At 44.2% G+C, this 14,254-nt stretch overlaps 1 protein-coding gene and 1 pseudogene across 3 annotated transcripts in view; both read right to left on the reverse strand.

The window, feature by feature from the left end:
* FAT3 (FAT atypical cadherin 3) overlaps positions 1-14,254 on the reverse strand; it is a 528,869-nt gene that overhangs the window by 168,541 nt on the left and 346,074 nt on the right. The gene's annotated exons all lie outside the window — the stretch shown is intronic.
* On the reverse strand, positions 3,403-8,599 carry LOC103292972 (cell division cycle protein 123 homolog; annotated as a pseudogene).

Genomic DNA, 14,254 nt, shown 5'->3' on the forward strand with positions numbered 1-14,254 from the left:
AAAAATTTTGAAAATTAGAAATTTTTAGAAATTAAAAAAAAAGTTAACTGTCTATTTGAAAAGCAATATTGGAGAGATGGAAAGTCTCCCCAGTGTAGCACCCTGGCGAGGCTTTTGCCACTGTTCCACTCTTGACTCAGTGGACAGAAATGATGGAAAGGAGTCTCTATATAAATGTATCAATGGAAAAAAAGCTCTTTATAATCCTCACTTTACATGCTACTAAGAAACTGGCTTAGTCCTTTTATTTAAAAAAAAAAATCTCAACTGTATCTGAGGGCAACAGATTATAGAAGAAAAGAGTCATTTAAGATACCCTTTAAGATGTTAGACTTCTATAACTGTATAATCAGTAAAAAAACACACAAAAAAAAACCTCTCAAGTAGCAAGTTCCTTTCTTCTTCTTCTATCAGATAACTTGGAAGCAGGCATTTATTTTGATACCATCACATTGGGAGCTGTGTTTATAGAAAATGGATGCCTAGGGATAGGAAATTAAACTGAACAGTACACTTTGATGAAGTAGTTGGGGCGTGAATTTTTCTGTTTGAGACCCAAGGTTGAACCTGAAGAGGTTTTTCAAAGTTGGGTTGTAAAAATTTTTAATGGCTGTGGACAAAGGTCTTTGGTTCTGACATGGCTAATGTCAAATGTCCAGACTTGAGTGGTTTTTCTAGCTAGACCTGCGCATTCTGCTCTCCACCGAAAAGGGGGAGACCTCTCTCTTAGGGACAGTTGGCAAGGGAATGATGACCTCATAGTCTTAACAAAGATGTGAGATCATATTTGGCAATTTCCCACTTCCTGTTGATGATTTTCCTTTTAATGGGTAGCTTAACCAAGTGTGTATTTTATGAATCTCTTTTCTAACATTAGTCAATAGGATTTAGGGTGTCGTTTCCTACTCTTGTTGTGTTTCTTCTTGTATTCATGTGAACATTTTAGTGTACTCTCCAACTTTTACCATTGCTGTGAGAAAAGTTCTAGCTAGCAAATGACCAGAATTAGAACAGAAATCATGATGTTGTTGATTCTCAATAATTCAATGTATACTAACCACAGCATAGTTTTTAATCCCATCATGGGTCCCCCATGATCCTCTGGCATTAGACTCCTACTTAATGGTATAAAAATTAGGAGCATAAATAAATACTTATGTTAGATAAATCTGTGGCAAAACTCAAAAGCAAAACTTAAACAATTTTGGTAATAGTTGCTGTTATCCCTGCCACTTCCAATGAGGCAATTAATCCAAAATTTAATACATATGTAACATTATGACTGTGTATTTAACAACACCTAGAGTCAAATCATCTTCATTATGAGACTTACTCTAATTAAAATGAAAGTGGTATACAACACCAAACCAAATTCATATAGATAGTATATATCATGGTGAATTGCAAAAATGGCCACACAATTTCATAGCTCTCTGTATCAAGAAGTGAATTCTATTTCTATTTCCCTGGCTTTTGAATCAGGTCTGGCTTGGTGTTCTAGACTGAATGTTTGTATGTCCCTTCAATTCTTAAGTTGAAATATAATCTCCAATGTCATATTAAAGGATGGGACCTTTAGAGGTCATTAGGTTATGTGGATGGAAGGAACCCTTGTAAATGGGATGAGTGCCCTTATAAAAAAAGACCAGAGAGCTAGTTGGGTCTATTTTTGTGTTTGTGTGAGGATATAATGAGAAGTTGGCAATTTTCAACCCTAGTGAGAAGAAGGCTCTCACTAGACCCCAACCATGCTGGCACCCTGATCTTGGACTTTATAATCAGTCTGTGGAACTCTGTTATAGCAACCTACACCAAGACATTTGGTGACTTGCTTTGACTAATAAAATGCAGTGGAAGTGACGCTGTGTGCGTTCCAATTCTGAGCCTCAACAAGCTCCGTGGTTTCTGCTCATGCTACCCTTTAAACTCTGAGATCACCATGTGACCGAGTTAGAAAATAAGAGGCCAGTGGTGGAGAACAAAGCACCTCAGATGCCAGCCTGCCCACTGCCACATACAAGTGACTCTGTCCTAGATCAACCAATCTTCTCACCGGCTGACCATAATCTCCTGAAAAAGCCCAGCAGACATCAGCCCAGCCAGGGAAGATAACAGCAACCGAGCAATCCACAACATTGTGAGATAAATAAAATGGCTGTTGCTTTAAGCCACAAAGTTCTGTTACACGATAATAAGTGACTGATGCAATTGTGTTTTATATTTTACTAGAGGCCTGGTGCACGAAATTCGTGCACAGGTAGGGTCCCTAGGCCTGGCCTGTGATCAGGGCCAATCTTCCCCAGCTGCCAGCAGCTGGCCCCACCCCCACCACCTCTGGTCACTGGTCGCCCTGTGTGTGTGGGGCTATTGGCAGGGCGATTGGGGCCCTGGGGCCACCTGCATCTGCCTCCACCCACCCCCAGTTCCCCGTTCCCCAACGGGCGATCAGAGCCTGCGGGCTGGGAGCAGTTCCTGCATTGAGTGTCTGCTCCTTGGTGGTCAGTGCGCATCATAGCTGACCTTGTTCTGCCGTCAGGTTGATTTGCATATTACACTTTTATATATATAGGTACCTTTGCTTCTCCAGGAGCAGTCCCTATCAAAATTGAACTCAATAAATACCTCACAATTGGCAGGATCATCAAAGATGCTACATTTCTATGTCATAAGATGGAGCCATAGCTACAGACAAGACAAACCTTTAAAAAAATTCCTTGGGCAGTTGATGTTTACACTATTAATGTTGCAATTAATATTTGTTTCAACTGAAAGTTTATTAGGATTACTGAAGCTTTTTATAGTACATGTAAATTAAACCATTCTTTCATTCCTTCACCAGGACATGGTTTTTATTTATTTTTTGTTTTTAAATAGAATTTTATTGATTTCAGAGAGGAAGGGAGAGGAAGGAGAGATAGAAAGTTCAATGATGAGAGAGAATAATTAATTGGCTGCCTCCTGCACACCCCCTTACTGGGGATCAAGCCGGCAACCCAGGCACGTGCCCTTTACCAGAATCGAGCCATGGACCTTTCAGTCCATAGGTCGATGCTCTAGCTAAATCAGCTAGGGCCAGGACAAAGTTTTGTTTTTTTTTTTTTAAATCAGCTTTACTGAGATATAATTTAGATGCCATAAAGTTCACTTGTTTAAAATGTGCAATTAAATGTTGATGTTTTTTAATGTTTAAGATCTATTTATTATGTCATTTTTACAAGTAACAAAGTCCTTCTGTTCCCCCCCTGCCCCGGTTAATATACATGAATATAAAAAACTATTGATTTCCACATTGCTCACCCCACCCTTATCCAACTGGGTTAATAGGAAGTTGTGAACCATAAACAGACTCCTGAAGTAGCTGTGCTTTCCTCCTTAACTCAGTCTTGAACTCTAGCACCCTAGTCAGTCATCCTCTTGCTGATTTCTCTTCAGTTTAAGAAAATCGATGAGTTTGTGAGCATCTTCCTGTGTAGAGAGGCTCACAAAGTCCTGGGGCAGCCGATAACTCAGAGCCTGGGTTGAACTGTAACTTCACTGTTTGTGCAATGGAAAGCTGTAGAATCCTGCTCCAGAGCCCTTCCTTCCCTAAAATCACCTTTTAATTTTCTTCCAGATATTAGTTCTTCCCAAGTAAACAGCAGTGAATCTGTTACTTCACCCAATGGATTAAAATTGATTAGCCACACCTTCCCCCTACTGTCTTGATATATATCCAATACAAAGTCTTCATCTAAGAATTTATACTATCTGTGTTTCTTCAGGAAGTCTTGTATACATCTGAAAATCTCATCCCTTTGTTTAGAAATATGATCATAGCATTGTGTGCAGTTCCTCTGAGAAATACCAATAAGCTTGTTTTTCTTGAGAAAATATCGGCACTCAGCCCCAGTAATTAATTCACACCATTTTCAAAGCTCAGATTCCATACCAGCATCTGCGGAATCATCAGTGCAATGGACAACTGGCTGAATGAAGTCACAAGTGATGATAGCAGAACTCCTGAGCAGTAGAAAGATGTCGCTGCGGGTTTTAGATTTCAGAAAAGGATTCATTGCTATCCAATACTCATCCCTTGGGGTACTCCAGGTAAGCTTAGGAAATACACTGCCCCCAGGGCAGCGATAGCTTCTTGGAGTCTAGTGGCGAACTCAGGAAATTCCGGTGCTTACGTGTGACTGTTTTCCTCATCCAACCACTGCCTTGCTTCTGCCTCATCACATCCCCATCCTGCTGAGAAGCTGCTGGAGGAGCTTCTCTTGCTCAGCCCACCAGAGTTCCCTCATGGAGTAAATAATCCTTCACGTTTGGAGGCAGTAGAAGAAGGACACTCTTGATGGGAAGGCTTAGGAACACAGTGTGTACCACGCAGAGAACTGACAGTGCAACACCTGCTCCTTCTACGTCTGACACCACCTGCTGCAGCCTCTCTCTTTCTCCCAGGACCCTTCCAAACCCACTTCTCCAGTGATGGAAGTGCCCACCGAGCTACAGTGGCTCAAGGACTACTCTGGTCCATACAGCACGTAGAAAGTGACAGAAAAGGCAGCGGAGGAGGAGAATCATGGGGTGTACTTTTAGTGTACACTCATACACTCACACACAGAGTTTGGGTCCCAGAAGAGGAATTCTGAAAGTGGTGAGAATGGGACTTTAAGAAGAACATGGTTCCCTCCCACCCTCCGCCAGTTTCTCTCCTAGATGGGCTTGTTCTGCCCAAAGGTAATCCCATAAGGCTAGGTCGGTGGGGGGCGGGGAGGGTGCAGGGGGGAAAGGCATCTAAGGATGCCCTGGGGGCACCTGCACATCCTCTTATAACTGCTCAGGGCTGTGTCTCATCAGTAGTGTGAGCTTCTCTGGAGACTGCTGCCTCAGATTCCTGCTTTCTTTTTTCGACCCCTTCCCAAAGCAGTCTTAAATGGTTTTTAGTACATTTATAGAGTCGTGCAATCACCAAAGTCCACTTTTCATCACCCCCAAAAGGGACACAGCTTTTTACTTCATATTTTTCGAACAATAGCTGATAAGACCCTTTACTATCCCATTTAACTTGCAATAACATATTTCCTGCATTTGCTCAGGTAGTCCTTATTGTACTATATGCAGTGTGTGCTTGTTACTAAAGATATGCTATTATATCCAGGACTATCACACATAAATAAATCCTCAGAGGATAGCAAATGCTGAGTTCAAATATTATTTGCATTAAAGGAGCTGTTCAATAGATTTTGAGTTTGAAGTGCTGGTGTAGGTTAATAATAATTCATTTTTTAAATTTGATAAATCTTTATTGTTCAGATTATTACAATTGTTCCTCTTTTCTCCCCCCTATAGCTCCCCTCCACCAGGTTCCTACCCCACCCTCTGCCCTTACCCCCCACCCCCACTGTCCTCATCCATAGGTGTACGCTTTTTGTTCAGTCTCTTCCCGCACCCCTCACTCCCCTTTTCCCCTGAGAATTGTCAGTCCACTCCCTTTCTATGCCCCTGATTCTATTATATTCACCAGTTAATACTGTTAATCAGATTTTTATTCCCTTGGTTTTTAGATTCACTTATTGATAGTTATGTATTTGTTGTTCATAAATTTTATCTTTATCTTTTTCTTCTTCTTCCTCTTCTTAAAGAATACCTTTCAGCATTTCATATAATTCTGGTTTGGCGGTGATGAACTCCTTTAGCTTTTTTTTTATCTGTGAAGCTCTTTATCTGACCTTCAATTCTGAATGATAGCTTTGCTAGGTAGAGTAATCTTGGTTGTAGTTTCTTGCTATTCATCACTTTGAATATTTCTTGCCACTCCCATCTGGCCTGCATAGTTTCTGTTGAGAAATCAGCTGACAATCATATGGGTGCTCCTTTGTAGGTAACTGTTTTTCTCTTGCTGCTTTTAATATTCTCTCTTTGTCTTTTGCTCTTGGCATTTTAATTATGATGTGTCTTGGTGTGGTCCTCTTTGGATTCCTTTTGTTTGGAGTTCTGTGTGCTTCCTGGACTTGTAAGTCTATTTCTTTCACCAGGTGCGGGAAGTTTTCTGTCACTATTTCTTCAGATAGGTTTTCAGTATCTTGCTCTCTCTCTTCTTCTGGGACCCCCATAATTCTGATCTTGGTACGCTTGAAGTTGTCCCAGAGGCTTCTTACACTATCTTGAACTTTATGGATTCTTTTTTCTTTTCTGGAGGAGTGTTTTTTGCTTCTTGGTATTCCAAATCTTTGACTTGATTCTTGCGATCCTCTAGTCTGCTGTTAGGTCTCTCTATAATATTGTTTATTTCAGAAAGTGTATGCTTAATTTCTAGTTGATCCTTTTTCATAACCTCGAGGGTCTTGTTAAATTTATCGGCCTTTTCTAGGAAATTCTTGAAAAACCTTATAACCGTGGTTTTGAACTCTATATCCAGTCTTTTACTTTCCTCCATTTCCTTCAATTGTGGCCTGCCTCTTTGTCTCCGCATTTTAGCTGCTTCCCTGGGTTGATGGAGTTTCTTTGTGTGCTAGGTGTCCTAGCAGGGCCCAGTAGCTCAGGCTCACCAGTTACCTGTGGTGAACACTCTTGGTGCACCCCTTTGTGGGCTGTATGTGCAGTCTTGTTGTAGTTAAGCCTTGATTATTGTTGGTATCACTGGGGGGAGTTGACCTCCAAGCCAACTGGCTGTGAGGATCAGCAGTGTCTCTGCTAGGAGGGCTTCTGTGCTGAGCTTGGATGGGGCGAAGTCTCAAGGTGGAGCAGACAAGCCTTGGTTTCCCATCAGCCCCGCCCTAAGAGGGCCCTGTGTCTCAGTGTCCCAAGGCAATGGCTGCACGCACCTCTGAGAGAAGGCTGCTCTCGAGTTTCACCCGCTGCCAGACAGTCCAGTTTCTCCCCGAATGAGTCTGGTACTGAAAGTCTCACCCAGAACTGGATTTCAGTGCAGTCGGGAGGTTTTGTTTTCCTCCTGAACGAGAAAGCTAGCTGTGCGTTTGCTGCCCGCCCTCTCCGTGCGCCGCGAGTAAGCCAGCTGCATATTCAGCCGCCCGCCCTTCCCGCATGCACAGGTCTCCGCACCTCCACAGCTCCTGAGTCTCAGTGTCCTTTTCTCTTTCCTTCTAGTTGTAGAATTTCCACTCAGCCAGCTTTCTGGTGGTTCTGGACGATGTCCGCTCTGTCTTCCAGTTGCAGTTCTAAAATTGTTGTGGTAGGCAGCAGTATAGATGTTTACCTTATGCCGCCATCTTGGTTTCTTAATAATTCATTTTTTAAATGCAAAAATTTTACGTGAATTTAGATGGCTATTAAGATACTTCAAGTTACCATTAATAAGATGGAGGAGAGTTAGTTAAGTTCCAGAAGCTGGAGCACTGAATCAATCTAGAAATGGAGATGAAGAAAATGGGAAAACTGGATAGAGCTGAGACTTCTCAAAGTATTAGGAAACGCTTTTACCACTCTCTCACCCAGTGTACAATACTGTCAGATTAAAAGTTCTTGCTCACTAAATGCTTCACAGTTTAATATCTCATGACGTGTTTTAAATTAAAATGTATTTCTAATTGTATGGCAAAAAGTGGCCGGAGAAAAGATTCACTTAATAGAAACTAACTCTATAGCTCACCTTGTGTATACCTATTTCTTAAAGGTTAATTTGATTATATTTTAAAGCATTTTAAATTATAGGTTAAAGCAACTATATTGGCAGTGACTTCTTGTTTCATTTTCAGTGTATCAGGGTCTAGATAAAAGAAGATAATCAATCCCATATTTTTGAAGATATTAAAGTGCTCCTGGAGATCAATCAGTAAATATTCCACAACAATTTTTAGGGCCTAAGCCGTAGGCACTATGTTAAGCAGTGAGAGAATACAGATGAAAATCAACCTCTTATTCGACTTTAAAGATATCCTCTGGGATATCTCTGGAAAGTGGACATGTTTCAAATTCTAGACCCTTATATTCTACAAGTTCCTGTCATAAATAACACTAATTAAGCCCCTATGGTATTAAAAAAGAAAAGTCAAGAAAGAGTAATGCAGCAAACATTTATTGTGCTAAGGGAGACTTAAGGGTGAATAATGCTCTACCTCTGATGGAGTAAGCTCACAGCATCACTCTCAGCTTTCCACCACATTTCCCTTAAACAGAGGAAGGACAATGGAAAGTTCCATCTCACTCGGACTTTTTCCAGTGTGTCTTAGGAGGAAGGTCCATTTATTAATTACTAATACTAATAAAGAAGGTTTGAGGAGACTTACCAGAAAAAGTGTGTGTGGAGAGACATATGTCATTAATATTATCTCTATATATAAAACCCTAATATGCAAATAGACCGAATGGTGGAACAACCAAACCTCTGGTCACTATGCCGTGCGCTGACCACCAGAGGGCACGTGAGGAACATGGCGGGAGCTGGCCGCAGCGAGATGGTGGAGCAGGTGAGCAGGGGCACCAGACCAAGGCAGGGCGCTGATCACTGTCATCGGGGCGAGTCTCTGGTGGTTACTGAAATTTCTTTGCTCCCGCATGCCATGATCCTGTCCGGCTCTCGCACCCACTGCCAGCGCTGGCCCCACTCACACCTGCAGTCGGCGCCAGAGCTGCTGTCTGCACCCACTGCCAGCACCATCAGCGGGTGCGAGTAGTGGCTGCTGGCCCCGATCACCCCTGAGGGCTTCTCCACCTCCCCCTGCTCCTGCGGGGCGATCTGGGCAGCAGTTGCTGCTTGCAACCCCTGATGGCACCGGCCCTGTTTACACCCACTGCTGTCACAGGCCCCAATCGCTCCGCGCCATCAGTGGGTGCGAGGCCGGTGCTATCAGCGTGTGGGAGCAGCGGTGGTGGTGGGAATGGGTCTGCTAGCAGACAGGGGACCAGGGTGGGGGGGTCATGGAGGGGGTGCGGTGGGAGGGGCTGGGTGGGGGCATGGAGGATGGGCCGAGACCCACCCCACCCCTGTGCCCACCACAGCCTAGCAGCCCGTAGTTCCTTTCAAGGTGCATGAATTTGTGCACTGGGCCCCAAGTATATATATAATTTTATATGTATATAGGAAAAATGGCAAGCTGGGGGTGTGAGTATGGTAGGGATAACAATATGAGAAAATCTAAGCTAAGGGAAGCTACTAGTGTTTAGCACAACACTTGCTCTATAATGAATGGCTAATGTAATAAAGGAGGAAATTGCCCCAAGCCCCAGCTCTAAACTTGGAGATCCTGCTGCATGTTTCTTTCCTAGTGAATGACCTAAAGGACATTGTTCTGAGCAGCACCTTTACAAAATACTCAGAGACAGGTGGACATAACTGTGTAGTACAATAATGTCAATAAAAAATCAAGAACATAATGCTGTAAAAATACTTCCATGGGAAGCCAGTGCAACTTGATCCATGTACATGGTTTTCTGGCAATCTGACTTGATACGAAAGATAAAGCACAGAGAAGAACCAAAGGCTAACATTCCCCAGCCATTCCTCTGGGGGTTTCACCTTATAGGAGATGCAGAGCAAGCCACGCAATCGTAAGATCATTACAATTTACCTTCAGTGCACCTGTTCTCTGATGGGCTTGCTAAGCATTAGGACTGAGTACAGAGAAACTAATGCTCACTTGTAGAAGTTCATTGATACGCAAATATTTACTGAGCACCTACTGGGTGTCAAGTACTAACCTAGAGGCTGGAGATTCAGTGGAGAACAATATAGATTTGGTCTCAACCATTACACAGTTTATAAGCTGTAGAGAGGGTAGAGGAATTAATAAAAAAATAGGTAAAACATTTTTAAAATATACCTTTAGGTGCTAAGTGCTACGAAGACACTTGCAATGAAGATTAAGGAAGAGTCTGACTCCATTTTTCTGGCTGCTCACAGCTTTCAGGCCCCACCACATGCTCTTCTCTCTTTGCCCCACGTCTGGGCAAGTAGATGCGAAAGCTCAGGTGCTCCCGCCTTCATGCTGGTAAGAAGTGCCAACCACTTCAGCAGCAGCTCCACAGCAGGAACACTCACTTCAGCCCCAGCCCCAAGCACATGCAACCCCACGCCCGTCTCCTTTCCCTACTTTCTCAAGCCATTTTTGGACCAGCGTGAGGGTGTAGTCTGCTTTCCCCAGGAAGGGAATTATCCCAGTAATGAACCCTTCATAACCTCTGGGTGAATGTGTGGCGTCTTGTCTAGAGATTCAACCCCAAATTTGGTAGGAGGGTCCATCTCCCCTCTGAGGAGTGAGCACATCATGAAAAGAGGGCGAAGTCACAGGATTAGTAAGCACAGTAGGAACAGAAGCAGTATCTTTGGGGGCCCCGGCTCAGAAATTCCACATGTTTTCTTCCCGCTGGATGCTACTGATGCATGATCACAGCAAGTCACCAAGCCACGGCTCTACCTCTTGATGGGAGAAACTACAAAAATGTGTGGCCATCGTTACAATTCATCTCGGTTATCTATCTGAATCCAGTTTGGCATCATCCAGTTCACTCTTTCCATTATAATGTCCCTATCACACTGAACACAGAACCTGCATATCCTAGGCACGGAAGGAATGGTTGTGGAAATGAACTAAAATCAATTTTAAATGAAGAGCAATGTAAGAGCTAAACCATAGAAGTAAAAATAAAGTCTGCCATAAAATATTTTTGTTATTAGAAAGTAGAAGTATCTTCCATATATGTTCATACATCTCTAATTATGTTATTAGAAAGTAGAAGTATCTTCCATATATGTTCATACATCATCTCATATCATTCACATTCTTCAGTCATTTTAACTGTATCAAACCTAGGTCTGCTGTCCGGTGGCTGACAAAGCCATTCCAGATACTTCTACTTTCTAATAACGTAATTGGCCACCTGATCTGTAGGAGGCTGAGTCATCTGAGCCTCCTGACAGACCTGTGAGAGGGAATAAAAGGGCTCACCTTCGGAAGTAAAAGGGCAATACACACACTTGCATGTCAGCAAGGATGTATGTTAGCTGAAGTGCTGAAAAGATGCCTCCAGTGTAAGGCAAACAGGTATATTTGTAGATATTGCTGCTTTCCCCAGTCCTTAAAATGCTCTTTGGCTTTTGCATCCATTGAGCAAAATATTCACTTACTATGCTAGGACTGGGCTAGGTATTGGGGACAATGAAACATGCCTCGTTTTTGCCTTGAAAAAGGAAATTAACAATAGTTGATATATTTCTATTGGCAAAGCATTCTGCTAGTCTCTCTACATATGCTCTCCACACAGCAGTTAAAACCACCTAATAAGGTGCTATTATCTTCCCCATTTATCAGATGAGGATACTGAAAACTATCATAGATTACAAATTTGCTCTATTATCATTCAACAAATAAATGGCAGAATCTTGATTCAAAACACCTTGGTCAGCTTGAACCAAGACCCAGGCATTTTGCAGCTTGTACCAATGGGTTTCTCCCAGCCTTACAAATGTTCCACTGGTTTCCATTCTCTTAGAGAACATTAGACCTCTGCCACAGTCATAAAAGGGAAACCGCCCTCCTTTCCCTAAAGAATCTCTCTAGAGTCCATCTCTACACCATTGTGAGTCAGTTGGGATGATGGATTTATCAGACAAAGAGGCCCTGGCGAGTGAACTGCCTCCTCCTCATGGTCACATCCCAGGTACACATTCAGTGAAGAAGAAAATTAAAATACATGGACTCTAAGTCAAACGCACCTGTGTGAGAAACACTGCAGTTGCCAGAGTGGTTGCAACATGCAGAGTCAAGAACTTTATGGAAATGAGTAAAGCTAAAATACATGTATATTTACAACAAAAAAAGAAGGAACATTTTTCTTTCTATCCACCCCCCCCCCAAAAAAAAAATGCTATAAGGGCTTCTTTTATGCAGAAGACAAGAGTAGACCAATCCTGAGGTCATATTCTGATGGTGAATGAAAAAGGGATACTTAAACAGATAGCAATCGGCATGATGAGCCCATCACTTCATTTAGGAAGAATCACAGATGAAGCCAAGCACACTTACGAGGTCTTTATGGGTCGGCTGCTGAATATTAGCTTCTGACAACTGTGGGAAATAACCACCCTTGTGCCTCCCGTGAGTCTCTCATTCAAGCCCCAAGTTTTGCATATTTTCCCACGTCCCTTTCATCTTACTGATATCCCCACTTGTGTGTGATTGGGTAGCAATCCCCTCATACCTGGAGCTGCCCTTTCTTAACTGGCTGGCTTGCTCTCAGTCCCTTTTCGTACTCCAAAGCCCCCTTTCACTAGATAAATTATCTTTATATACAACTTCCATCATGTCACCATTCTGCTCAAAAACCTTTCATTGTTCTATAGTTCCTATGGTCAAAACTACTACTTCATTCTCTCTACCCCCACACTTATCTCCAAATCCTGTTTTCCTTGGCATTTAGGCCACTCTAGGCACAGTCTCCCAAGGGTGCCATATCCATCCCTGCTTACTTGGATCATACATATCCTCTCATTCTACAGGACCCCTCTTCCTATCCAAGGCCAGATCAAGTCTCTAATCTTCCATGAAGTCCCCCTTGGTAAGTTCAGTCCTTAATTCTTACAGGACATACACATTGTTTCTCACAATTGGACATATAATGTGATTACATTCGGTCCTACAGTTAATTATTGCATTAATTGTGTTATTCTGGTGTCCCAACTGTTTAAGAGTAACCTTGAGTATAATCACTATGTTTTATGTGTTGGAAGTAGGCATGTGTATGTAAGTGTGTGTGCGCGCGCATATATGTGTCTGTAGTTATTTATTTACTAGGGGACGAATCTGTGCACCTTGAAAGGAACTGTGGGCCACGAGGCAGCAGTGGGCACAGGGCCAGGTCTCGGCCCATCCTCCGCAACCCCACTCAGCCCCTCCTGCCACGGCCCACCAGTCTCCTGTCTGCTGGCAGCCCCGCTCCCACCACTGCCACTCCCACATGCTGACAGTGCCGGCCCCGCTCACACCTGCTGACAGCACGCAGAGCAACTGGGACTGGTGCCAGCATCTGGTGCAAGCGGGGCCAGTGCCGTCAGCAGGTATAAGCGGCTGCTGCTGCCCCGATCACCCCTCAGGAGCAGGGGGAGGTAGAGAAGCCCTCAGGGGCAATTTGGGCTGACAGCTGCTGCTTGCACCCACTGACTGTGCCGAGCGATCAGGACTGGCTCCGGGCACCGGCAGCGGGTGCAAGAGGCGGCTACCAGCCCTGATGGTCCCTCAGAAGCAGGGGGAGGTAGAGAAGCCCTGAAGGGAGATCGGGGCTGGCAGCCACCACTCGCACATGCTGATGGCGCCGAGCAATAGGAGCTGGTGCCAGAGCAGCGGCTCTGGCACTGGCAGTGGGTGTGAGCGGGGCTGGTGCTGGCAGCAGGTGCGAGTGCCCGGCGGGACCATGGGACATGGGAGCAAAGAATTTTCAGTAACCACCAGAGTCTTGTCCTGATAACAGTGACCAGCACCCCACCTTGGTCTGGAGCTCCCGTTCACCTGCTCCACCATCCCACCGCAGCCGATGCCCACCACATTCCCTGCTCTGCTGCCTGATGCTGACGCCAGCCATGTTCCATGCGCGCCCCCTGGTGGTCAGCGCACATCATAGCAACCGGTTGTTCGGTTGTTCCGCCATTCAGTCTATTTGCATATTAGAATCTTACCTTATAATAGACAAATATGCAAATTGACCGCACCTTCGCTACGCCCAAAGCCACGCCCACCAACCAAGCCACGCCCATCAACCACGCCCACCAGGAAACCGTTGCAGGGAAGCTGGGGTGCGGCGGAGCCCAAGGCCGGGAAAGCCGGCCGAGGCTTTCCCAGCCTTGGGCGCCAGCGGGGTGCCTGCTCCGATCGCAGGAGCGAGCCGACCTGGGGGTTCGGCTTGCTCCTGCGATCGGGTCGCAGGGACGCTGGGTGCGGCCGAGCCCAAGGCCACCGCCCAGGGCCAAGCCGGGACCCTGAAAGAAGGTAGAAGGCGGTGGCCACAGCCAAGGCCTGGGTCCCCAGTGCCGGCAGAAAACCGGTGCACGCAGCCAGGTGAATGAAGGTCTATTGCACGAATCTTCGTGCAAACGGGCTACTAGTTTTATATAAAGAGTTTGTATTAGCTATGGTCTGTTAACCAAATCTCATACCAAATATTTGCCTATTCTCACAAATAACTATTTACATAGATTTAATATACAATTAAATATTCCCACAGCATTTTATTACATTATTGATAAATTAGATTTTTAAAATGTAGGCTCATTGCCCTATAATCCCAAATGAGATACAAGGAAAAGTTAAGGATTTTGTCAGGT

The sequence above is a fragment of the Eptesicus fuscus genome, chromosome 13, assembly GCF_027574615.1.
Source record: "Eptesicus fuscus isolate TK198812 chromosome 13, DD_ASM_mEF_20220401, whole genome shotgun sequence".
Lineage (NCBI taxonomy): Eukaryota > Metazoa > Chordata > Mammalia > Chiroptera > Vespertilionidae > Eptesicus > Eptesicus fuscus.